Raw genomic sequence first — 26,329 nt, forward strand, 5'->3', positions numbered from 1 at the left:
CACATGGTTAAGGCACTTTAACTCCAACAAATAAAACCAACAAATCAATGACTTATATTCTATGACTTATCTTCAACTCCATATCAGAGGTATTTCAAGCTGCAGCTTCTGCTTACGGCCATACCAGCCTGGATGCGCCCGATCTCATCTGATCTCGGAAGCTAAGCAGGGTCAGGCCTGGTTAGTACTTGGATGGGAGACCGCCTGGGAATACCAGGTGCTGTAAGCATTTTCAACCAGCAGAGAGCGCTCTCGCTTAATCTACCCACACAAATTTCAACGTGGTAACAGCGACAGCTCATGTCCTAAAGTGTTTTGCACATGGTTAAGGCACTTTAACTCCAACAAATAAGCGCTTCTAAATTCTTATCACCAAGAAATCAATGACTTATATTCTATGACTTATCTTCAACTCCATATAAGAGGTATTTCAAGCAGCAGATTCTGCTTACGGCCATACCAGCCTGGATGCGCCTGATCTCGTCTGATCTCGGAAGCTAAGCAGGGTCGGGCCTGGTTAGTACTTGGATGGGAGACCGCCTGGGAATACCAGGTGCTGTAAGCTTTTTCAACCAGCAGAGAACGCTCTCGCTTAATCTACCCACACATATTTCAACGTGGTAACAGCGACAGCTCACGTCCTAAAGTGTTTTGCACATGGTTAAGGCACTTTAATTCCAAACAAATAAAACCAACAAATAAATGACTTATATTCTATGACTTATCTTCAACTCCATATAAGAGGTATTTCAAGCAGCAGCTTCTGCTTACGGCCATACCAGCCTGGATGCGCCCGATCTCGTCTGATCTCGGAAGCTAAGCAGGGTCGGGCCTTGTTAGTACTTGGATGGGAGACCGCCTGGGAATACCAGGTGCTGTAAGCATTTTCAACCAGCAGAGAGCGCTCTCGCTTAATCTACCCACACATATTTCAACGTGGTAACAGCGACAGCTCACGTCCTAAAGTGTTTTGCACATGGTTAAGGCACTTTAACTCCAACAAATAAGCGCTTCTAAATTATTATCACCAACAAATCAATGACTTGTATTATATGACTTATCTTCAACTCCATATAAGAAGTATTTCAAGCTGCAGCTTCGGCTTATGGCCATACCAGCCTGGATGCGCCCGATCTCGTCTGATCTCGGAAGCTAAGCAGCGTAGGGCCTGGTTAGTACTTGGATGGGAGACCGCCTGGGAATACCAGGTGCTGTAAGCTTTTTCAACCAGCAGAGAACGGTCTTGCTTAATCTAGCCACACATATTTCAACGTGGTAACAGCGACAGCTCACGTCCTAAAGTGTTTTGCACATGGTTAAGGCACTTTAACTCCAACAAATAAAACCAACAAATCAATGACTTATATTCTATGACTTATCTTCAACTCCATATAATAGGTATTTCAAGCTGCAGCTTCTGCTTACGGCCATACCAGCCTGAATGCGCCCGATCTCGTCTGATCTCGGAAGCTAAGCAGGGTCAGGCCTTGTTAGTACTTGGATGGGAGACCGCCTGGGAATACCAGGTGCTGTAAGCTTTTTCAACCAGCAGAGAGCGCTCACGCTTAATCTACCCACACATATTTCAACGTGGTAACAGCGACAGCTCACGTCCTAAAGTGTTTTGCACATGGTTAAGGCACTTTAACTCCAACAAATAAAACCAACAAATCAATGACTTATATTCTATGACTTATCTTCAACTCCATATCAGAGGTATTTCAAGCTGCAGCTTCTGCTTACGGCCATACCAGCCTGGATGCGCCCGATCTCATCTGATCTCGGAAGCTAAGCAGGGTCGGGCCTGGTTAGTACTTGGATGGGAGACCGCCTGGGAATACCAGGTGCTGTAAGCATTTTCAACCAGCAGAGAGCGCTCTCGCTTAATCTACCCACACAAATTTCAACGTGGTAACAGCGACAGCTCATGTCCTAAAGTGTTTTGCACATGGTTAAGGCACTTTAACTCCAACAAATAAGCGCTTCTAAATTCTTATCACCAAGAAATCAATGACTTATATTCTATGACTTATCTTCAACTCCATATAAGAGGTATTTCAAGCAGCAGATTCTGCTTACGGCCATACCAGCCTGGATGCGCCTGATCTCATCTGATCTCGGAAGCTAAGCAGGGTCGGGCCTGGTTAGTACTTGGATGGGAGACCGCCTGGGAATACCAGGTGTTGGACTATTGGACTAATATGATTATGAATTCATGACATATGTGAGTGGGTGAACATTTCTCTTGGGCCAGTAAAGGGCCGAAGCCAAGCCAAAGTTTATGCTGCATGACTCCAGACCAGATAACAGACTCCATGGGGTTTACGACACCTGGGAGGGGGGTCAGGCGCAGTATAGCCCCCACAAACCCAGCAGGGTTCCTGCCAGACCTGGAGGAACAAAGGAAAAGACAACGCAAAGGGACCAGGGACAGACTCCCTGGGGTGACGACACCAGGGGGGGTCAGACTAAATGGAGCCCCAGGAAGCAAGCTCTGAAGGGGGGGACTGTCCCTCTCAGTAAAACCGCCCCAAGCCCAAAAGCGGGAAGCACCCAATCACTTGCCAGGGGCTGGTGACATCACGCAGCCCGCGAAACTCAAAAGCTCCCTTCCTGCCCAGTGCTCACTCTCTCCCTCAGCCAGCGGACCGGACAAGACGTGCCTGCCGACGGTGCAGCCGCTGCCGCATCTACTCCCCGAGAGCCTGGGGTGGGGGGGGAGCCGTTCCGGACCTGCATTAACGGGCCGGGCGTAAAATCCGATACCAGAGCACGGCGCTCTCAACTCTTTCTGTCTGCTAACTCCTTTCTTCCTTTGAGCACTTTCTCCACACCAGGGACCGTGCGTCCAGGAAGATTGCTCCGCCAGAACCCGCTGTAGAAGCTCCAGCCTTGGACCCGCGAACCCCTCCCGCAGCCCTGCGACACACAAGGGACGTGAGCCGACGTTCCGAAGGAGGAACCGGCCCCCCCGTCGCAACGAGGCCGGTGTTGAGGCCGCGGTCAGGACCAGAGAGCCGGCGTGAGGCGCCGCTGCAGCAACTGTTGCCCTTTTCTTTTTGAAGTAGGAGCAGGACAGAGACTGAGGGACCGCTCGCTATCGGAGCATCCCCGCCAGAAGCGATCGGCGGTGGGGTCAAAGCTGAACCGGACCTCTCCGACACCGGGAACCCCGGCAGGAACCCGGTCACCACCGACAGAGCCCGCAGATCCAGAATCCAGAGGAGACGTGAGGTGGCGTTTGGGCGATCAGTCAGTTAGAACGGTGTAAAGCTGAACTTATGTTTAATGAGATTACTGTATGCGTATTACTGTACGTTATCATTATTGTGTTCTTTATCATCTTTATTAGGGCCCGAGCACTGAAAGTGCGAGGACCCTATTGTATCTGTGATGTTTATTATTAGGGCCCGAGCACTGAAAGTGCGAGGACCCTATTGTATCTGTGATGTTTATTATTATTATTATTAGGGCCCGAGCACTGAAAGTGCGAGGACCCTATTGTATCTGTGATGTTTATTATTAGGGCCCGAGCACCTTCAGTGCGAAGGCCCTATTGTATCTGTAGGAATTTTTTCTTTCTTTTTCTTCTGACGAAAGGAGGTCCTTTTTGCCCCCCTAAACGTGCCCAAAAAGTCACCAAATTTTGCATGCAAGTCAGGCCTGGCGAAAAATTTGATATTTAATGGTTTGCATTAATGGGCGTGGCAAAATGGCTCAACAGCGCCCCCTTGAAAACTTTGTGCCTCAAGCCCCAGAATGCGGTATGTCGTACACGCACGAAAATCGGTACACACCTGTATCATGGCGCACCTGAAAGAAAAGGCTCTTGGCGTCATGCCCGAAACCGAACAGGAAGTCGGCCATTTTGAATTAGTTGTGTCATTTTGGCGAAATTTATGCCATTCCTTCGAAAGTTAATTCAGCCCGAACCGTAACGTGCACCCAAGTGTGTTATACATCAAAATGTGCGTCTCCATCCTGCGACTACACGCATTACTTTTCTCTTTCAAAAGCGTTACCGTGGCGATGATAGACGCCAAAAAGCGCGGCCACCCTTCATCTGGTTGGTTCAGACAGAAAAAACTTTGCGCCTCAAGCCCCATAATACGGTTTGACGTACATGAACGAAAATTGGTACACTCCTGTATCATGTCGCAACTAAAAGAAAAGTCTCTTGGCGCCATGGCCGAAACCGAACAGGAAGTCGGCCATTTTGAACATTCTGAATTAATTGCGTAATTTTGGAGCAATATATGCCATTCCTTCGAGAGTTAATTCAGCCCGAACCGTATCGTGAACCCAGATGTGTTATACATCAAAATGTGCGTCTCCATCCTGCGACTACACGCATTACTTTTCTCTTTCAAAAGTGTTACCGTGGCGACGCTAGATGCCAACAAGCGGACCCCCCCTTCATCTGATTGGTCCATATTTGATAGTTCCCCAAAAGGCACCAAATTTGGCATGCAAGCCAGGCCTGGCGATAAATTTGATCTTTCATGGTTTGCATTAATGGGCGTGGCAAAATGGCTCAACAGCGCCCCCCGGAAAACTTTGTGCCTCAAGCCCCACAATACGGTTTGACGTACATGCACGAAAATCGCTACACACCTGTATCATGTCACAACTAAAAGAAAAGTCTCTTGGCGCCATGGCCGAAACCGAACAGGAAGTCGGCCATTTTGAATAAATTGTGTCATTTTGGCGAAATTTATGCCATTCCTTCGGCAGTTAATTCAGCCCGAACCGTAACGTGCACCCAGGTGTGTTATACATCAAAATGTGCGTCTACATCCTGCGACACCACGCATTACTTTTCTCTTTCAAAAGTATTACCGTGGCGACGCTAGACGCCAAAAGGCGCGCCCCCCCTTCATGTGATTGGTCCATATTTGATAGTTCTCCAAAAGTCACCAAATTTTGCATGCAAGCCAGACTTGGCGATAAATTTGATATTTCATGGTTTGCATTAATGGGCGTGGCCTAACGGCTCAACAGCGCCCCCTAGAATACTTTTATCTGCCATAACTTTTGAATGGTTTGACATAGGAAGTCGTGGGTGGTGTCATGGGACTCTGTAATGAGTCCTTAAGCTTCGTTGGCCTTAATTAGCCCCGCCCCTTCTTCTGATTGGTTGTCCCGATTTCCTGCTATAACATTGGAATGGTTTGACATAGAGAGTCGTAGGTGGTGTCATCAGATTCTTTATGGAGTCCTTGACCTTCATTGGCCAGAATTAGCCCCGCCTCTTCTTCTGATTGGTTGTCCCTTTTTTCTGCTATAATCTTTTAATGGTTTGACGTAGGAAGTCGTGGGTGGTGTCGTGGGACTTTGTACTGAGTTCTTAAGCTTCGTTGGCCTTAATTAGCCCCGCCCCTTCTTCTGATTGGTTGTCCTGATTTTCTGCTATAACTTTGGAATGGTTTAACATAGAAAGTCGTGGGTGGTGTCATGGGACTCTGTAATGAGTCCTTAAGCTTAGTTGGCTTTAATTAGCCCCGCCCCTTCTTCTGATTGGTTGTCCCGATTTCCTGCTATAACTTTGGAATGGTTTGACATAGGGAGTCGTGGGTGGGGTCATCAGATTCTTTATGGAGTCCTTGACCTTCATTGGCCTGAATTAGCCCCGCCCTTTCTTCTGATTGGTTGTCCCTTTTTTCTGCTATAACTTTTGAATGGTTTGACATAGGAAGTCGTGGGTGGTGTCATGGGAATCTGTAATGAGTCCTTAAGCTTCGTTGGCCTTAATTAGCCCCGCCCCTTCTTCTGATTGGTTGTCCCGATTTTCTGCTATAACTTTGGAATGGTTTGACATAGAGAGTCGTGGGTGGTGTCATCACATTCTGTATGGAGTCCTTGACCTTCATTGGCCTGAATTAGCCCCGCCCCTTCTTCTGATTGGTTGTCCCTTTTTTCTGCTATATCTTTTGAATGGTTTGACATAGGAAGTCGTGGGTGGTGTTATTTCTGATATGCTTATGGGGGCGGTGGCCGTGAGTGCGAGGGCCCGTTCATCGCTGCTTGCAGCTTTAATTATTATTATTATTCTCGCCGTAAATAAATTGCCTTTTTGGAGGCCTTAAAATGCTGGAAAACTCACCAAATTTTGCACACGCTTCCAGAGTCGCGTAAAATTACGTATTTTATGGGCGACAGGCATGGGTCCACAAGAATGGGCTCTATAGCGCCACCTATTTTATGTTTTTTGACGAGCCCCACAATATGGTTTGACTTACAGCAATGACCTTTATGTGAGTATTATATTAGACAAAGAGCTACAAAAAAGTCTTTTGGACCCATGGTCTAAGTTACACAGGAAGTCCGGCATTTTGAACAGAAAATGTCATTTTTCATGAATTCTGATCATTTCTAGGCCTCGTACTTTAACGAACTCCTCCTAGAGATTTTATCGAATTGGCTCACAACTTGGTTTGTACAATCTAGACACATGGCCGACGCTAAATTGCGAAGCTTTTAAGTTTCTGCCAGAGGGCGTGACCGTAGTGATCCGGCGAAGTTTGAGGTCATTTTTAAGCTTCGCCATCAAACATCAATTGGCTGTAATTCAGCAATACATGATTTGATGTGGTCGAAAACGTATGTGCATGATTGTAGGTTGAGCCTGAAGACATCTATGGTGGAATATTCAGGATCGGTTGTAGCGCCACCTGTTGGCACCAGGAATTGTCATGTCTTCTAGTTTGCATCTGTGCTCCAAACGAGATCAGTTTCTTGATCTCAAAGTTGGTGAGATAATAGGTAAGGCATTGACGATGAGTGACAGAGAAAACTGTAAGTTTGTGTCAAAGGGCGTTGCTGTCAGAGGTTGTCAAATTTCGGGATCTCGCCATGAACATAAAAGTTGTTGTAACTTAAACATAATTGGTCAGAATGAACCCAAATTCAATACATTTAATCGGGCTTGCATTCTGAACAAGTGGATATGACAATCTTGGATGAACTCCATAGCGCCACCTTTTGGTCAGGTATACATTTTTCATCAAATTATGTGCTTTAGTTGCTGTTTGGTTTATCCAATCTTAATGTGATCGACACATATGATTGTCAGTAGGTCCCTTGTTGACCGTGTCGCGTATCGTGGCCGTAATTTGAAAGGAATTGGCATTTTTATGTCACTCTGTATTTCTGGTAAAATATTAATTAAAAATCAGAGATTTTGTGTAAGGCAAATTAAATGGCAGTTTCAGATAGCTTACAACAGGACTAAAAAATCATACACTGGAACATATTATTTTCTGAGAACTCCGTCACTCTAAAAATTAAAAAAATGAACTAATAACATAAAAAGCTATGTCTTTGTCACAAAATGTCAAAATTGACATCCGACTTCATAGATATGTTGTTTACTATAATGAGAAAATATCTTGTGAATTTCATAAGCCTGAGTGGGACCGTTGATTTTAGATTAATATTTATGTTAAATTCACTGGATTCTTAACTCTGACTGACTGCCTGCAGCGGGTGACAGCAAAGGAGGAGAGGAGAGAAAGGAGGGGTGCTCCCGCGGGGGACGGAGGGAGGGGTGGGGGGTAGGGGGGGGGCTTGTTATGCGCGCGCATCTCCCGCGGGGGGGCGGGGCATTGGAGCTGACGTTCAGCGCGGCCGCCATCTTGGATAAGGTACCGACGGCCATCTTGGAGAGGCTGGCAGAGATTTAGTTATGAAACAGGACGCTGTCACACATTAAAAATACGTACTTTTATGCTGAAAGACTTTGTATTATGCTCTTTTACAAAGACATGGTATGGAATATTGATAAATGTATAAATTAATTAATTGTATAAAGAAACAAGTTTGATTGTTCATTTGAATTTATTTGAAGGGCAGAGGGGTGTGTTGTTGTATTTATTTATATATATTTATTTATTTATTTATTTGAGAGTGAGAGTGAACTTTGTAATATTATAAGTCCTCTTGGCTTCCTATTCCTATCCATTTTTCATTGACTGTTTTTTGTTTTTTTTTTTATAGCAAAAGGTGCAAATAAAAATATACACCGTCGGAATTCGGAAACTGATGATTATTTTTTCATCCACTGCATCTTTCATCCACTGGTGCGTTCAGGGACAATTGGAATTTACTCAATTTGGCGAGAATTGACCATTGTGGTTTCTCCTGTTTACTGGTGTGATGAGTGATATCTAAATATTGTAATCTTTAAAGGAGCTTGAGGCTCCTTTTAAGAAATGAGACTCTCTAGCGCCACCCTTCACCACGACGGCCGTTGGGGGTACTGCAGCCAACAGCGAAGCCGGCACGGGAGAACGGGGAGAACGCGCATGCAGCGTCAATTGACGTCACATCCGCAGGACAGCGCGGGAAATTCCGGGCACAATTGCAGCACATTTTGCAGCACACAGCCTGTTCAAGGCAAAGGACAGATACGCTAGAGGGCTCATTCTTTTTGGTTTGGAACGCTTCATCTGACATTATTACTAGAAAACTTAAAACGTATACACATTTTTTTCATAAATCCTGCCTCAATCCTGCCTCATGCTCCTTTAATTACCAACTTCATCTAATTAATGTTTTTCATCTAACCTCAGTAGTGTGAGATATTGTTTCAATGGGAAACTGCACACAAACTCAGCGGCGGTTGGTGTTGTTTTTCCTATGGGCAAGCCAGGCCTGGTGATAAATTTGATTTTTCATGGTTTGCATTAATGGGCGTGGCCTAACGGCTCAACAGCGCCCACTAGAATACTTTTCTCTGCCATAACTTTTGAAAGGTTTGACATAAAGAGTCGTGGGTGGTATCATGGGACTCGGTATTGAGTCCTTGACCATAATTGGCGAAAATTAGCCCCGCCCCTTCTTCTGATTGGTTGTCCCGATTTTCTGCTATAACTTTTGAATGGTTTGACATAGAGAGTCGTGGGTGGTGTCATCACATTCTGTATGGAGTCCTTGACCTTCATTGGCCTGAATTAGCCCCGCCCCTTCTTCTGATTGGTTGTCCCTTTTTTCTGCTATAACTTTCGAATGGTTTGACATAGGAAGTCGTGGGTGGTGTCATTTTTGATATGCTTATGGGGGGCGGTGGCCGTGAGTGCGAGGGCCCGTTCATCGCTGCTTGCAGCTTTAATTATTATTATTATTCTCGCCGTAAATAAATTGCCTTTTTGGAGGCCTTAAAATGCTCGAAAACTCACCAAATTTTGCACACGCTTCCAGAGTCGCGTAAAATTACGTATTTTATGGGCGACAGGCATGGGTCCACAAGAATGGGCTCTATAGCGCCACCTATTTTATGTTTTTTGACGAGCCCCACAATATGGTTTGACTTACAGCAAGGACCTTTATGTGAGTATTATATTAGACAAAGAGCTACAAAAAAGTATTTTGGACCCATGGTCTAAGTTACACAGGAAGTCCGGCATTTTGAACAGAAAATGTCATTTTTCATGAATTCTGATCATTTCTAGGCCTCGTACTTTAACGAACTCCTCCTAGAGATTTTATCGAATTGGCTCACAACTTGGTTTGTACAATCTAGACACATGGCCGACGCTAAATTGCGAAGCTTTTAAGTTTCTGCCAGAGGGCGTGATTGTAGTGATCCGGCGAAGTTTGAGGTCATTTTTAAGCTTCGCCATCAAACATCAATTGGCTGTAACTCAGCAATACATGATTTGATGTGGTTGAAAACGTATGTGCATGATTGTAGACTGAGCCTGAACCCATCTATGGTGGAATATTCAGGATCGGTTGTAGCGCCACCTGTTGGCACCAGGAATTGTCATGTCTTCTAGTTTGCATCTGTGCTCCAAACGAGATCAGTTTCTTGATCTCAAAGTTGGTCAGATAATAGGTAAGGCGTTGACGATGAGTGACAGAGAAAACTGTAAGTTTGTGTCAAAGGGCGTGGCCGTTAGAGGTTGTCAAATTTCGGGGTCTCGCCATGAACATAAAAGTTGTTGTAACTTAAACATAATTGGTCAGAATTAACCCAAAATCAATTCATTTAATCAGGCTTCCATTCTGAACAAGTGGATATGACAATCTTGGATGAACTCCAAAGCGCCACCTTTTGGTCAGGTATACATTTTTCATCAAATTATGTGCTGTAATGGCTGTTTCGTTCATCCAATCTTAATCCAATCGACACATATGATTGTCAGTAGGTCCCTTGTTGACCGTGTCGCGTATCGTGGTCGTAATTTGAAAGGAATTGGCATTTTTATGTCACTCTGTATTTCTGGTAAAATATTAATTAAAAATCAGAGATTTTGTGTAAGGAAAATTAAATGGCAGTTTCAGATAGCTTACAACAGGACTAAAAAATCATACACTGGAACATATTATTTTTGAAGAACTCCGTCACTCTAAAAATTAAAAAAATGAACTAATAACATAAAAAGCTATGTCTTTGTCACAAAATGTCAAAATTGACATCCGACTTCATAGATATGTTGTTTACTATAATGAGAAAAAATATCATGTTAATTCCATAAGTCAAAGATACATGAGTGATTTTTAAATAATATTTATGTGTGATCAGGCTGCCTGACATGTTGATCTCTCAGTCTCTCAGCTCCAGCAGCTCCAGCAGAGTGGAGAGGGGAGGGGCTGAGCTCCCGCCGGGCGCAGGTGTTTGGAATGCGTGCGCAGCTCCCCCGGGGGCGGGGGGGGTGGGGGTGGGTGGAGGGGGTTGGGGGGGTGGAGTTTGGAATGCGCGCGCAGCTCCCACGGGGGGGAGGGGCTGGTGTTCAGCGCGGCCGCCATCTTGGTCAAGGCGCCGCATTGACTGCCTGAGAACATCGGGCGTGGCCGCCATCTTGGATCGTTTTTTTTTTTTTTTTTTTTTTTTTACTTTATTTAAAAGAATTATCACAAAACAGTATACACGAACAGTATACAAATAAAAAACAGAACATGTGCCAGGGGTGATGTTTGTTATTCAAGAAGATTAAACGTAACACAAGTCTACGGTTTTAAAAGCCTTTTCATTTGTTGATTTTAGGATTAATTTCAAGTAAAGTTCCATTTCTTTCTGGAAAACAAAAAAACAAGGGGTTTTCTTTGAAAATTTACTCTTATGAATATGGAATTTGGCAAGAAATAAAAACAGATTTATCAAAAAGTAACATTTTCCTTCTTTTTTAGAGAAACAATGGAAACCAAAAACAACATTTTCCCAATATAAATTAAAATCTATACCAAAGGAGTCAATAATAAATTTGCTAATATCTGCCCATAGTTTTTTCGAATGAGAGCAAAGCCAAAATAAATGGACAACTGTTTCTGGATGTAAATTACAGAAGGAACAATTTGTATTAATGTCCTTTTTAAATTTCTGCATGTAATGGTTAGCAGGATCATATTTATGTATGATTTTGTAAGAGACCTCCTTAACCTTATTTGTGATTAAAAACTTGTTAGGAAGCATCCAAGTTTTTTTCCAATCAATATGATCTGTGAAACGATTCCAATAAACAGTAATATTAGGGGTAGCAACAATATCTTTTTGAAATAAGGCACATACCCTTTTATTATTATTCTTTTGGGTCAGTGAAAAACATATTTTACCTATTGGGGAGTCAGTTGAGAATGGGACAGACACATTTCTAGACGAGGAAGTACAACTGTTTTTAAAAAGCATTAAGGTGCCTGATGGAATAGCATTGGCGACAACTGAGAATTCTTCAGGAGTTATTTGAAGACTATGTCGTGATGAAAAGTCTCCGTAAGACAGCACAACTCCTTCCTCATTTAGCAGCGGACTCACCAGCCAGATCCGGTTCTGAAACCAGGTTTAAAAAAAAGGATTTATTTCTAACTAGGATATCTCTATTGTTCCAAATAATATAACGGTGGGGTGAAAAGTTATGCTTATAGATAAGAGTCCATGCAAGGAGGACCTGTTTATGAAATACAGATAACTTAACTGGAATTTTTTCTACATTATAATTACAAGACAGTATGAAATGAAGGCCTCCAAAACGAGAGAAAATATGGTGGGGAATAAAATTCCAGATTGAGGTGGGATTCTTCATAAAATTTTTCGCCCAATTAATTTTAAATGTATTGTTTAAAGTTTTAAAATCCAGGAAATTAAGCCCTCCAGATTCATAAGTATTCATGACTATACTTTTTCTAATGTAATGTATACGATTTTTCCATAGGAAATTAAAAAGCATCTGGTTAACAGTTTTACTAATTTTATTATCTAAATGTAGTGAGATAGCAGCATAAGTTAGTCGAGAAATTCCTTGGATCGGTATCGCTTTGACTCCAGTGCGTTCACTTCTATTGTGGAAGGAGGTGTCTGCATAAGTAAAATAACTATAACTTGCTTAATTTTCAACCGATTTTCACGCAGTTTTCTTTGTTACAAACGGCAGACATGTAGCTACGATACAGGATGCTTGATGTACGTTAAATATGCAGGCTTTCATGCTAAACTACGTTCTGCAGGTAGTCACACTACTGGTTATGCTATTCAGGTATACACACACACACACACACACACACACACACACACATATATATATATATATATATATATATACATACACAAACACACACACAATATACACAAAACAAAATACAGTATAGCATATTAATGAATGTATTAATATATTTGAATAACAGACATAACAAACTTAAAAACAAAAAACATAATGGATGACAGCATACAATTGTCATAATGGAGCAAAAAAAAGAAACATTTGGAAGGAGTGTGTGTGTGAGGAATTGTATTTTAGTGTTATAAATGAAATTATATAATAATGCAATCGCTATGATATATAATTTTACAATATAATACAGTCAAAAATATATGAAATGAAGCAACATACAATATAATAATACAATATGCTATATTACTGGGTACGCTAATATGATATAACAACATGTAATATAATATGGTATAATAGATTAATATAATATCATACATTCTGGACCATGAGATACAGCTGTACTGTATGATCGTCGTTCATTTGAGTGATCTGATTTTAACTACTATCCTCTCATCTGTACCGCCATGATTTTCTCTGTGTCTGTCTGTCTGTCTGTCTGTCTGTCTGTCTGTCTGTCTGTCTGTCTGTCTGTCTGTCTGTCTGTCTGTCTGTCTGTCTGTCTGTCTGTCTGTCTGTCTGTCTGTCTTTCTTTCTTTCTTTCTTTCTTTCTTTCTTTCTTTCTTTCTTTCTTTCTTTCTTTCTTTCTTTCTTTCTTTCTTTCTTTCTTTCTTTCTTTCTTTTCTTCTGACGAAAGGAGGTCCTTTTTTGCCCCCCTAAACGGCCCAAAAAGTCATCAAATTTTGCACCAGGCCTGGCGATAAATTTGATTTTTATGGTTTGCATTAATGGGCGTGGCCTAACGGCTCAACAGCGCCCCCTAGAAAACCTTTCTCTGCCATAACTTTTGAAAGGTTTGACATAAAGAGTTGTGGGTGGTGTCATGGGACTCTGTATTGAGTCCTTGACCATAATTGGTGAAAATTAGCCCCGCCCCTTCTTCTGATTGGTTGTCCCTATTTCCTGCTATAACTTTTGAATGTTTTGACATAGAGTCGTGGGTGGTGTCATGGGGCTCTGTAATGAGTCCTTGAGCTTCTTTGGCCTTAATTAGCCCCGCCCCTTCTTCTGATTGGTTGTCCCTTTTTACTGCTATAACTTTTGAATGGTTTGACATAGGAAGTCGTAAGTGTCATTTCTGATATGCTTATGGGGGGTGGTGGCCGTGAGTGCGAGGGCCCGTTCATCGCTGCTTGCAGCTTTAATTAGGGCCCGAGCACTGAAAGTGCGAGGACCCTATTGTATCTGTGATGTTTATTATTAGGGCCCGAGCACTGAAAGTGCGAGGACCCTATTGTATCTGTGATGTTTATTATTAGGGCCCGAGCACTGAAAGTGCGAGGACCCTATTGTATCTGTGATGTTTATTATTATTATTATTAGGGCCCGAGCACTGAAAGTGCGAGGACCCTATTGTATCTGTGATGTTTATTATTATTATTATTATTATTATTATTATTATTATTATTATTCTTGCCGTAAATGAATTGCCTTTTTGGAGGCCTTAAAATGCTCAAAAACTCACCAAATTTTGCACACGCTTCCAGAGTCGCGTAAAATTACGTATTTTATGGGCGACAGGCATGGGTCCACAAGAATGGGCTCTATAGCGCCACCTATTTTATGTTTTTCGACGAGCCCCATAATATGGTTTGACTTACAGCAATGTCCTTTATGTGTCTATTATATCAGACAAAGCCCTACAAAAAAAGTCTCTTGGACCCATGCTCTAAGTTACACAGGAAGTCCGTCATTTTGAATAGAAAATGTCATTTTTGATGAATTCTGATCATTTCTAGGCCTCGTACTTTAACGAACTCCTCCTAGAGATTTTATCAGATTGGCTCACAACTTGGTTTGTACAATCTAGACACATGGCCGACGCTAAATTGCGAAGCTTTTAAGTTTTTAGCAGAGGGCTTGACCGTAGTGATTCGGCGAAGTTTGAGGTCATTTTTAAGCCTCGCCATCAAACATCAATTGGCTGTAATTCAGCAATACATTATTTTATGTGGTTGAAAACGTATGTGTATGATTGTAGGCTGAGCCTGAAGACATATGTGGTGGAATATTCAGGATCGGTTGTAGCGCCACCTGTTGGCACCAGGAATTGTCATGTCTTCTAGTTTGCATCTGTGCTCCAAGCGAGATGAGATTAATGATCTCAAAGTTGGTCAGATAATAGGTAAGACATTGACGATGAGTGACAGAGAAAACTGTAAGTTTGTGTCAAAGGGCGTCGCTGTCAGAGGTTGTCAAATTTCTGTGTCTCGCCATGAACATAAAAGTTGTTGTAACTTAAACATACTTGGTCCAAATTGACCCAAAATCAATACATGTAATCAGGCTTCCATTCTGAACAAGTGGATATGACAATCTTGGATTGAAATCCATAGCGCCACCTTTTGGTCAGGTATACATTTTTCATCAAATTATGTGCTGTCATTGCTGTTTCATTCATCCAATCACAATGAAATCGACACATATTATTGTCATAAGCGTCCTTATTAACTGTGTTGAGTATCGTGGTCATAACTTGAAGGGAACTGACATTTTACGTCACTCTGAATTTTTTGGTAAAATAATAATTTAAAATCATAGGCTTGGTCTTATGACAATAAAATGTCAGATTTAGATACATTTCGACATGACTAAAAAATCATACGCCGGTACATATCGCTTTTGAAGAACTTTGTAACTCTCTTTTTCCAAAAATGTATTCATATACAATTAAATCATATTTTTGTCATGCCATGTCCAATTAACTTCGTAAACTTCGTAAAAATATTGTTTACTGTGATGTGAAAATATATTTTTGCCATTAAGGTGCGTAAAACGCACGATTGGTAATGAATATTTATTTAAATCCATTGGATTTAAAGCAAGCTGGCTCTGTGTGCCGGCCACCTCCTGCAGCGGAGCGGAGGCCGAGGGGGAGGGAGGAGGGGGGGAGCGGGGGGACGTTGCGTGCGCACCGTATTGACGTTCCTCACACGACATGAATCCTCCAGTGTTTTCACACGAGTCCCAACCTAATCTGTAAGTATTTTTTTATTGTGTGCATAATTGTAGAGTCGTCTTAAGACATCTATGGTGAAATATTCCTGTGGAATAGTTTTCACCGATGTATTTCGGCGGCGCATGTCTGTAATGCAGCTCGATTTTTTCACGTCTTTCATGTCTCTGTCTTCTACCGAGACAGAGACCACTTAAATAAAACCACACTGATTTTGAGTCAAACCCGTCTTTTTACATTCAATTTTTATACAGAAAATAATTACAGTGCATGTATTACACCTTATTTCACAGCAGCTTTGCAATTTTATTATATTATTATCGGCTTTCAGCCGAGATCTGGTCGGGACCGCGCCGCGCCGCGGAGGGGGTGCATTCAGGGACCGGTCGGAATTCTAAAAAGCCGATTATCCTCCTGGTGCGTTCAGGGACAACTGGAATTTACTGTATTTGGCGAGAATTTACCGTTGCTTCATTTGCTTAAAAATTATTTAAAGGTGACCTATTATGGCATTTAATGTATATTTTAAACAGGCATCGAATGTCTTAAAAACAAGCTTTTGAAGGTTTTTTCTACATAAATGAGAAATTCAGCCTCTGGGCCATGTCTTTATTTTTACCGTTTCTAACCTTGTCTATGAGGGATTCTGAGGGGAGGGGGGGCTATGTTAATGAGGCTCTGTGCTGATTGGCTGCCTGAGTGACGTGTAGCAGGGGAGCTTTAAGCCTGAATCACAATTGTGGGTCAATGATGTATAAGGCCTTTGAGAGGCCTATTTTTAAAATACTTAAAATAAAGATGTATTTGGCCATTTTCCAAACTTTTGGAATGTAGTGTGCATATATGTGAAAACTTAAAACAAAGGTATTTTAGTGTTTTTAAACCTACATTAATAGGGCAACGACCTTAAAAAAGTAATTGGGGCGACCGTTATTTATCTCAAAATTAATAGATTTCCTTAACAAAATGTATATTTTAATAAGTATCAGTAATTAAATTAACTTTTCAAGAAAGATAGACTCATGTGTCCTTTCATTTTTGAAAACCATTTTGAAATACATTTTATCTATAATGGAAGTGTCACCCTCATAAAGCCATTTATGCATACTATACCAATGATTTATATTTGAACCAAAACTCATAGACATTAAATTTTGAATTTGCGGATTTCCTAAGTTCTATAGTAAACCATGGTTTGTTAAGGTTTTCAGAGCTTCCTTTATCGGTACACACCTGTATCATAGCACAACTTAAAGAAAAGTCTCCTGGCGCCATGGCCGAAACCCAACAGGAAGTCGGCCAGTTTGAATTAATCATGTAATTTTGGCGCAATTTATGCCAGTCCTTCAGCCGCTTCTTCGCCAGAACCGTAACGTGCACCCAGGTGTGTTATACATGAAAATGTGCGTCTCCATCCTGCAATAACGTGCATAACTTTTCTCAGTCAAAAGCGTTACCGTGGCGATGATAGACGCCAAAAAGCGCGCCCCCAATTCATCTGATTGGTCCATACAGATAAAACTTTGTGCCTCAAGCCCCACAATACAGTTTGACGTACATGCACAAAAATCGGTACACACCTGTATCATGTCGCAACTTAAAGGAAAGTCTCTTGGCGCCATGGCCGAAACCGAACAGGAAGTCAGCCATTTTGAACATTTTGAATTAATCGTGTAATTTTGGCGCAATTTATGCCCTTTCTTCGGTCATTAATTCAGCCCGAACCGTAACGTGCACCCAGGTGTGTTATACATCAAAACGTGCGTCTCCATCCTCCGACACCACGCATTACTTTTCTCTTTCAAAAGCGTTACCGTGGCGACGCTAGACAGCAAAAAGCGCGCCCACCCTTCATCTGATTGGTTCAGACAGAAAAAACTTTGCGCCTCAAGCCCCATAATACGGTTTGACGTAGATGAACGAAAATCGTTACACACCTGTATCATGTCCCAACTTAGAGAAAAGCCAGGCCTGTCGATACATTTGATATTTCATGGTTTGCATTAATGGGCGTGGCCTAACGGCTCAACAGCGCCCACTAGAATACCTTTCTCTCCCATAACTTTTGAAAGGTTTGACATAAAGAGTCGTGGGTGGTGTCATCGGACTTGGTATTGAGTCCTTGACCATAATTGGCGAAAATTAGCCCCGCCCCTTCTTCTGATTGGTTGTCCCTATTTCCTGCTATAACATTTGAATGTTTTGACATAAAGAGTCGTGGGTGGTGTCATGGGATTCTGTAATGAGTCCTTGAGCTTCATTGGCCTGAATTACCCCCGCCCCTTCTTCTGATTGGTTGTCCCTTTTTTCTGCTATAACTTTTGAATGGTTTGACATAGGAAGTCGTGGGTGGTGTCATTTCTGATATGCTTATGGTGGGCGGTGGCCGTGAGTGCGAGGGCCCGTTCATCGCTGCTTGCAGCTTTAATTATTATTATTATTATTCTCGCCGTAAATAAATTGCCTTTTTGGAGGCCTTAAAATGCTCCAAAACTCACCAAATTTTGCACACGCTTCCAGAGTCGCGTAAAATTACGTATTTTATGGGCGACAGGCATGGGTCCACAAGAATGGGCTCTATAGCGCCACCTATTTTATGTTTTTTGACGAGCCCCACAATATGGTTTGACTTACAGCAATGACCTTTATGTGTGTATTATATTAGACAAAGAGCTACAAAAAAGTCTTTTGGACCCATGGTCTAAGTTACACAGGAAGTCCGGCATTTTGAACAGAAAATGTCATTTTTCATGAATTCTGATCATTTCTAGGCCTCGTACTTTAACGAACTCCTCCTAGAGATTTTATCGAATTGGCTCACAACTTGGTTTGTACAATCTAGACACATGGCCGACGCTAAATTGCGAAGCTTTTAAGTTTCTGCCAGAGGGCGTGACCGTAGTGATCCGGCGAAGTTTGAGGTCATTTTTAAGCTTCGCCATCAAACATCAATTGGCTGTAATTCAGCAATACATGATTTGATGTGGTTGAAAACGTATGTGCATGATTGTAGACTGAGTCTGAAGACATCTATGGTGGAATATTCAGGATCGGTTGTAGCGCCACCTGTTGGCACCAGGAATTGTCATGTCTTCTAGTTTGCATCTGTGCTCCAAACGAGATCAGTTTCTTGATCTCAAAGTTGGTGAGATAATAGGTAAGGCATTGACGATGAGTGACAGAGAAAACTGTAAGTTTGTGTCAAAGGGCGTCGCTGTCAGAGGTTGTCAAATTTCGGGGTCTCGCCATGAACATAAAAGTTGTTGTAACTTAAACATAATTGGTCAGAATGAACCCAAATTCAATACATTTAATCGGGCTTGCATTCTGAACAAGTGGATATGACAATCTTGGATGAACTCCATAGCGCCACCTTTTGGTCAGGTATACATTTTTCATCAAATTATGTGCTTTAGTTGCTGTTTGGTTTATCCAATCTTAATGAAATTGACACATTTGATTGGCAGTAGGTTCCTTGTTGACTGTGTCGCGTATCGTGGTTATTTCTTGAAAGGAATTGGCATTTTTATGTCACTCTGTATTTCTGGAAAAATATTAATTAAAAATCAAAGATTTTGTGTAAGGAAAATCAAATGACAGTTTCAGATAGCTTACAACAGGAGTAAAAAATCATACACTGTAACATATTGTTTTTGAAAAACTTGGTCACTCTAAAAATTAAAAAAATGAACTAATAACGTAAAAAGCTATGTCTTTGTCAATAAATGTCATAGACATATGGGACTTCTTAAGTATATTGTTTACTGTATTTTGAAAATGTCCTGTGATTTTGATAAACCTAATCATTAGACGTGATTTTAAATGAATATTTATGTGTGATCAGACTGTGTCTCAGTCAGATCCAGCAGGACTGCTGCAGCTGAGAAGACTGCTGCAACAGCACTGGGAGGGGAGGGGAGGGGTTGAGCTCCCGCGGGGGGAAGGTGGGGGGATGAGTGCAGTTTGGAATGCGCGCGCAGCTCTTCGGGGGAGGGGGGGGTGGGGCGCGGCCGCCATCTTGGACCGGGCGCCGATCGATGCGGCCGCCATCTTGGACAAGGCATTATTTGCGTCTTAGTGCATCATTTCTACTGAGCAAGGTTTCTCCCGGACTACAATCATTCATAACTCCCAGACTCTTTACCCGATTTCCACACAGTTTGGTTTGTACAAACGGCAGAGATGTAGTTATGATACAGGATGCTGTCACACGTTAAAAATACGTACATTTATTCTGAAAGACTTTGTATTATGCTCTTTTACAAAGACATATGGTTTTTGTATAAATTGTATAAGGAAATAAGTTTGATTGTTTATTTGAATTTATTTTAAGAGGAGAGGGGTGTGTTGTTGTATTTATATATATATATTTATTTATTTATTTAGTTGAGAGTGAGAGTGACCTCATGCAAATATCTGAGATTAATTCCAATATCTGCTCAACAAACCACTTGCTCAGAAGTTGTTTTCTGTGTTTTGAAATATGTATACACTGTTGACATCCCACTTGCATTGGTTGTCGCTGTCTTGCCTGTCTCACTCACTGTTTTTTTTTTTTGTTTGAGTCATTTTTCTTTCTTTTCTATTATTATCATAGCCTGTAATTCCTGTATATAATCGAATTGAATCAATGTATTTTACAATTAGCTGTGATGTACAATAATTGTCATTAAAACCGATAATATTCCTATTTGTTTTAATTGAAATGAGAGAAAAACATTTAATTTTATTAAAATAGAAAAATAATATTTATAGCTTATAGGCTATAAAAATAATGTTCATTAAAGCAGTATATAAATACCATGTTATAGCTATCTGTTTCTGGTTATTTTCATATAAAAGTACGTTTTTCAATGTTTATAATTATTCACAAGTATGCAGTGTTATAACTACATCTCTGACGTTCATAACAAACTAAACTGTTAGAAAATCTTTAAAGGGGGACCTATTATGAAAAACACGTGTTTTCTTGTTTTAACATATTTAAAGTGGTCTCCCCTCAGCCTGCCAACACAGAAAAGATGAAATCCCTATGAAAATCTGCAAGATCTGCTCGCCCCCACCCTTACAGAGTCCCCCAGTGTCACGTGGTTTCTGTGAGCCGTTAAGATTGGTGCATTTTCTTTACGTCACCAAAATGCACACCAACCCTCGGTCTCCTCCGCTGCTGAAACCACGCCCACCACCAGCTCTGCCGCTCGAGCTGCAGCCATTATTACAAGCAGGGGCTGTTTCCACAGCGAGGGAGAGTTAAAATGAGGTTTTGCCTCGACAAGGCGGTGCCGAGAGGGAGAGAGAAAAAAAAGGCGCTGGAGGAAGACACGGCCAAATGTGAAAAATTGGTTGATTTATTCAGCCCCCTCCACAGCAAAGATGCGTCCGCACGTAAGTTGCAGTTCACTTTCAGGCTACACAGTGTAAATATGCAGCCTATAAACCCTGGCCGTTAAATAAAAATAAGGATTGAGATTTTAAAATTATTGATTTATAAGACACTTTATTATAATCAGTACTCGAGTTGAGGGGGGATGAGGGGGATTTCCCCCCTGAAATAAAAACGGTCCAAATCATCCCCCTGTAAAACTGCCATCACCCCTTTCCACCCCTTATGTCATTTCATCAATGAATGTGGTTTTACTGCTATTTCAACATTTAGAGTCATCACCAGAAAAATAACACCAGAAAAATAACTTATTTGACCATTTTCACCTGTTTCAAGTAAATGTTCACTTGAAATAAGTAGAAAAATCTGCCAATGGGACAAGATTTATCTTCTCATTACAAGCAAAACAATCTTGTTCCACATGCAGATTTTTCTACTTATTACAAGTGAAAATCTACTTGAAACAGGTGAAAATTGTTGTTTTTTCCAGTGATGAGTCTTGTTTTAAGTGTAATGAGATTTTTTTTACTAAAATGAGACATTTTAACTAGAAATAAGACAAATATTCTTGTTAAGATTTAGAGTTTTTGCAGTGATCCATTTTACTTATCCTGTGAAGGACAGAGTCATATTGATAAGTTCAGAAAAGTGTTTTTATTGTTGTGTTTTGATGTATTTGATGTAAGCCCAGTGGATATTTATGTAAGCCCAGTGGATATTTATGTCATTCCTGCAGTATTTCTGCAGGTGTTTTGGTCACTGCTATTATTTGTAATATATTATATTATTTGTAATCAGCACAATTATCTGTCCCCATATGATAAAATCCACCATCCCCCCTGATTTCTTTTTTTTTTACAACTCGAGTACTGATTTTAATTATTTACTGATTTTGAAATTATTTATTTGGGCAACAAATGGGATAGCCTATAATCATTCAATTAGTATGTATATGAATACAAGGCCAAATCAAGTGAGACAAAGGCTACACTATCTTCCTGTATGAACTATACGTGTATGAAAAAACACTGTAAGCATATTGGCTGTTCAAAGGTGGTGATGGTGATGACACCAGTCCTGCTGTTGCTTCAGGTATTAACGTTTTACTACCTCCTCTCGAAACACTGAGCCAGGCCTGGTGAAAAATTTGATATTTAATGGTTTGCATTAATGGGCGGGACCTAATGGCTCAACAGCGCCCCCTAGAAAACTTTGTGCCTCAAGCCCCACAATACGGTTTGACGTACATGCACCAAAATCGGTACACACCTGTATCATGTCACAACTTAAAGAAAAGTCTCTTGGCGCCATGGCCGAAACTGAACAGGAAGTCGGCCATTTTGAACATTTTGAATTAATCGTGTAATTTTGGCGCAATTTATGCCATTTCTTCGGTCATTAATACGGCCCGAACGTAACGTGCACCCAGGTGTGTTATACATCAAAACGTGCGTCTCCATCCTCCGACACCACGCATTACTTTTCTCTTTCAAAAGTGTTACCGTGGCGATGCTAGACGGCAAAAAGCGCGCCCACCCTTCATCTGATTGGTTCAGACAGAAAAAACGTTGCGCCTCAAGCCCCATAATACGGTTTGACGTACATGAACAAAAATCGGTACACACCTGTATCATGTCGCAACTTAAAGAAAAGCCAGGCCTGTCGATACATTTGATATTTCATGGTTTGCATTAATGGGCGTGGCCTAACGGCTCAACAGCGCCCACTAGAATACTTTTCTCTGCCATAACTTTTGAAAGGTTTGACATAAAGAGTCGTGGGTGGTGTCATGGGACTCGGTATTGAGTCCTTGACCATAATTGGCGAAGATTAGCCCCGCCCCTTCTTCTGATTGGTTGTCCCTATTTCCTGCTATAACATTTGAATGTTTTGACATAGAGAGTCGTGGGTGGTGTCATGGGATTCTGTAATGAGTCCTTGAGCTTCTTTGGCCTTAATTAGCCCCGCCCCTTCTTCTGATTGGTTGTCCCGATTTTCTGCTATAACTTTTGAATGGTTTGACATAGAGAGTCGTGGGTGGTGTCATCAGATTCTGTATGGAGTCCTTGACCTTCATTGGCCTGAATTAGCCCCGCCCCTTCTTCTGATTGGTTGTCCCCTTTTCCTGCTATAACTTTTCAATGGTTTGACATAGGAAGTCGTGGGTGGTGTCATTTCTGATATGCTTATGGGGGGCGGTGGCCGTGGGTGCGAGGGCCCGTTCATCGCTGCTTGCAGCTTTAATTATTATTATTATTATTCTCGCCGTAAATAAATTGCCTTTTTGGAGGCCTTAAAATGCTGGAAAACTCACCAAATTTTGCACACGCTTCCAGAGTCGCGTAAAATTACGTATTTTATGGGCGACAGGCATGGGTCCACAAGAATGGGCTCTATAGCGCCACCTATTTTATGTTTTTTGACGAGCCCCACAATATGGTTTGACTTACAGCAATGACCTTTATGTGTGTATTATATTAGACAAAGAGCTACAAAAAAGTCTTTTGGACCCATGGTCTAAGTTACACAGGAAGTCCGGCATTTTGAACAGAAAATGTCATTTTTCATGAATTCTGATCATTTCTAGGCCTCGTACTTTAACGAACTCCTCCTAGAGATTTTATCGAATTGGCTCACAACTTGGTTTGTACAATCTAGACACATGGCCGACGCTAAATTGCGAAGCTTTTAAGTTTCTGCCAGAGGGCGTGACCGTAGTGATCCGGCGAAGTTTGAGGTCATTTTTAAGCTTCGCCATCAAACATCAATTGGCTGTAATTCAGCAATACATGATTTGATGTGGTCGAAAACGTATGTGCATGATTATAGGCTGAGCCTGAACCCATCTATGGTGGAATATTCAGGATCGGTTGTAGCGCCACCTGTTGGCACCAGGAATTGTCATGTCTTGTAGTATGCATCTGTGCTCCAAGCAAGATCAGTTTATTGATCTCAAAGTTGGTCAGATAATAGGTAAGGCATTGACGATGACTGACAGAGAAAACTGTAAGTTCTTATCAAAGGGCGTGGCTGTCAGAGGTTGTCAAATTTCGGTGTCTCGCCATGAACATAAAAGTTGTTGTAACTTAAACATAATTGATCAGAATCAACCCAAAATCAATACATGTAATCAGGCTTCCATTCTGAACAAGTGGATATGACAATCTTGGATGAACTCCATAGCGCCACCTTTTGGTCAGGTATACATTTTTCATCAAATTATGTGCTTTAGTTGCTGTTTGGTTTATCCAATCTTAAGCAAATTGACACATTTGATTGGCAGTAGGTCCCTTGTTGACCGTGTCGCGTATCGTGGCCGTAATTTGAAAGGAATTGGCATTTTTATGTCACTCTGTATTTCTGGTAAAATATTAATTAAAAATCAGAGATTTTGTGTAAGGAAAATTAAATGGCAGTTTCAGATAGCTTACAACAGGACTAAAAAATCATACACTGGAACATATTATTTTCGGAGAACTTCGTCACTCTAAAAATTAAAAACATTAACTAATAACATAAAAAGCTATGTCTTTGTCACAAAATGTCAAAATTGACATCCGACTTCATAGATATGTTGTTTACTGTAATGTGAAAATATTGTGTGAATTTCAATAAAGTCCTTCAAATACGTGATTTTAAATGAATATTTATGTCGAATGAATCATTGCCACCCTGTCTCAGACTGTCACACACGTGAACGCGCAAAATGCAGCTCTGAGTTGGGGAAGAGAAAGGGGAGGGGGCGCGCTCCCGCGCGGCTCGCGCAGGAGGACGGGGGGGCGGGGCGCTTATGCGCGCGCACCTCCCTGTGCATCAGTGTTGAGACGCAGTTAGTTTTGCGGCAACTAATACTCTAACCAGGCCAGGACTGGCCATAGGGAGAACCGGGAGTATTCCCGATGCGCCGGTCTAGGATGCCGCCTGCGTCTCTCTCTCTTTTTTTCTTTTTTTTTTTTTTTTTTTTACACAGGCGGCTGGTGCGCCGCAGCGCCGGCTATTTGACTTTTTTTCTAAGTTAGAGAGTCAGGCCAGGCGAATCAGAGGCCACCCAGGCCAGTAGCTTGTGAGTTGGGCAAGATAGTTGGTTTGTTTCAAATTAACACCCGCCCCAACAGTATCACCGAACAGACAGCGCGCCGTCGCCGCGCGTGCGTGTGCGTGTGCGCGAGTGGACCGGGAGACGAGTCCAGAGGCAAATAATGCACACCCAGCCGGGTAAAAAAGAAAAAGAGGAAAGGCGGCACCGAGAGGGAGAGAGAAAAAAAGGCGCTGGAGGAAGACACGGCCAAATGTCAGCAAAGATGCGTCCGCACGTAAGTTGCAGTTCACTTTCAGGCTACACAGTGCAAATATGTAGCCTATAAGCCCTGGCCTTTAAATGAAAATAAGGATTGAGATTTTAAAATTATTGATTTATAAGACACTTTATTATAATCAGTACTGGAGTTGAGGGGGGATGAGGGGGGGATGGCATCCCCCCCTGAAATAAAAACGGTCCAAATCATCCCCCCAGTAAAACTGCCGACATGCAGCTCGCTTTTTTTTATTTCTCTACCGACACAGAGACCACTTAAATAAAACCACACTGATTTTGAGTCAAACCCGTCTTTTTAAATTCAATTTTTATACAGAAAATAATTACAGTGCATGTATTACACCTTATTTCACAGCAGCTTTGCAATTGTATTATATTATTATCGGCTTTCAGCCGAGATCTGGTCGGGACCGCGCAGAGCCGCGGAGGAGGTGCATTCAGGGACCGGTCGGAATTCTAAATTTGACCGATTATCCTCCTGGTGCGTTCAGGGACAACTGGAATTTACTGTATTTGGCGAGAATTGCTTCATTTGCTTAAACATTATTTAAAGGTGACCTATTATGGCATTTAATGTATATTTTAAACAGGCATTGAATGTCTTAAAAAAAAGCTTTTGAATGTTTTTTCTACATAAATGAGAAATTCAGCCTCTGGGCCATGTCTTTATTTTTACCGTTTCTAACCTTCTCTATGAGGGATTCTGAGGGGAGGGGGGGCTATGTTAATGGGGCTCTGTGCTGATTGGCTGCCTGAATGACGTGTAGCAGGGGAGCTTTAAGCCTGAATCACAGTTGTGGGTCAATGATGTATAAGGCCTTTGAGTTATTTATCTCAAAATTAATAGATTTCCTTAACAAAATTTATATTTTGATAAGTATCAGTAATTAAATTAACTTTTCAAGAAAGACTCATATGTCCTTTCATTTTTGAAAACCATTTTGAAATACATTTTATCTATAATGGAAGTGTCACCCTCATAAAGCCATTTATGCATACTATACCAATGATTTATATTTGAACCAAAACTGATAGACATTACATTTTGAATTTGTTACAAAATTGCCATTCGT

General features: G+C 41.5%; 6 non-coding genes and 1 pseudogene across 6 annotated transcripts; all 7 read left to right on the forward strand.

Annotated features, from left to right (window-relative positions):
- The first annotated feature begins 110 nt into the window (after positions 1–110).
- LOC133435572 (5S ribosomal RNA) lies at positions 111–229 on the forward strand. The gene has a single exon (XR_009779412.1). It is a non-coding gene; the product is annotated as a 5S ribosomal RNA (ribosomal RNA).
- Positions 230–446: 217 nt separating this feature from the next.
- On the forward strand, positions 447–565 carry LOC133435538 (5S ribosomal RNA). The gene has a single exon (XR_009779379.1). It is a non-coding gene; the product is annotated as a 5S ribosomal RNA (ribosomal RNA).
- A 200-nt stretch (positions 566–765) lies between these two features.
- LOC133435657 (5S ribosomal RNA) lies at positions 766–884 on the forward strand. The gene has a single exon (XR_009779494.1). It is a non-coding gene; the product is annotated as a 5S ribosomal RNA (ribosomal RNA).
- A 217-nt stretch (positions 885–1,101) lies between these two features.
- Positions 1,102–1,220, forward strand: LOC133435629 (5S ribosomal RNA). The gene has a single exon (XR_009779467.1). It is a non-coding gene; the product is annotated as a 5S ribosomal RNA (ribosomal RNA).
- A 199-nt stretch (positions 1,221–1,419) lies between these two features.
- On the forward strand, positions 1,420–1,538 carry LOC133435725 (5S ribosomal RNA). Its single transcript, XR_009779559.1, has one exon. It is a non-coding gene; the product is annotated as a 5S ribosomal RNA (ribosomal RNA).
- A 199-nt stretch (positions 1,539–1,737) lies between these two features.
- On the forward strand, positions 1,738–1,856 carry LOC133435558 (5S ribosomal RNA). The gene has a single exon (XR_009779398.1). It is a non-coding gene; the product is annotated as a 5S ribosomal RNA (ribosomal RNA).
- Positions 1,857–2,073: 217 nt separating this feature from the next.
- On the forward strand, positions 2,074–2,192 carry LOC133435759 (5S ribosomal RNA; annotated as a pseudogene).
- The last annotated feature ends 24,137 nt before the right edge of the window (positions 2,193–26,329 follow it).

The sequence above is a fragment of the Cololabis saira genome, unplaced genomic scaffold, assembly GCF_033807715.1.
Source record: "Cololabis saira isolate AMF1-May2022 unplaced genomic scaffold, fColSai1.1 scf055, whole genome shotgun sequence".
NCBI lineage: Eukaryota > Metazoa > Chordata > Actinopteri > Beloniformes > Belonidae > Cololabis > Cololabis saira.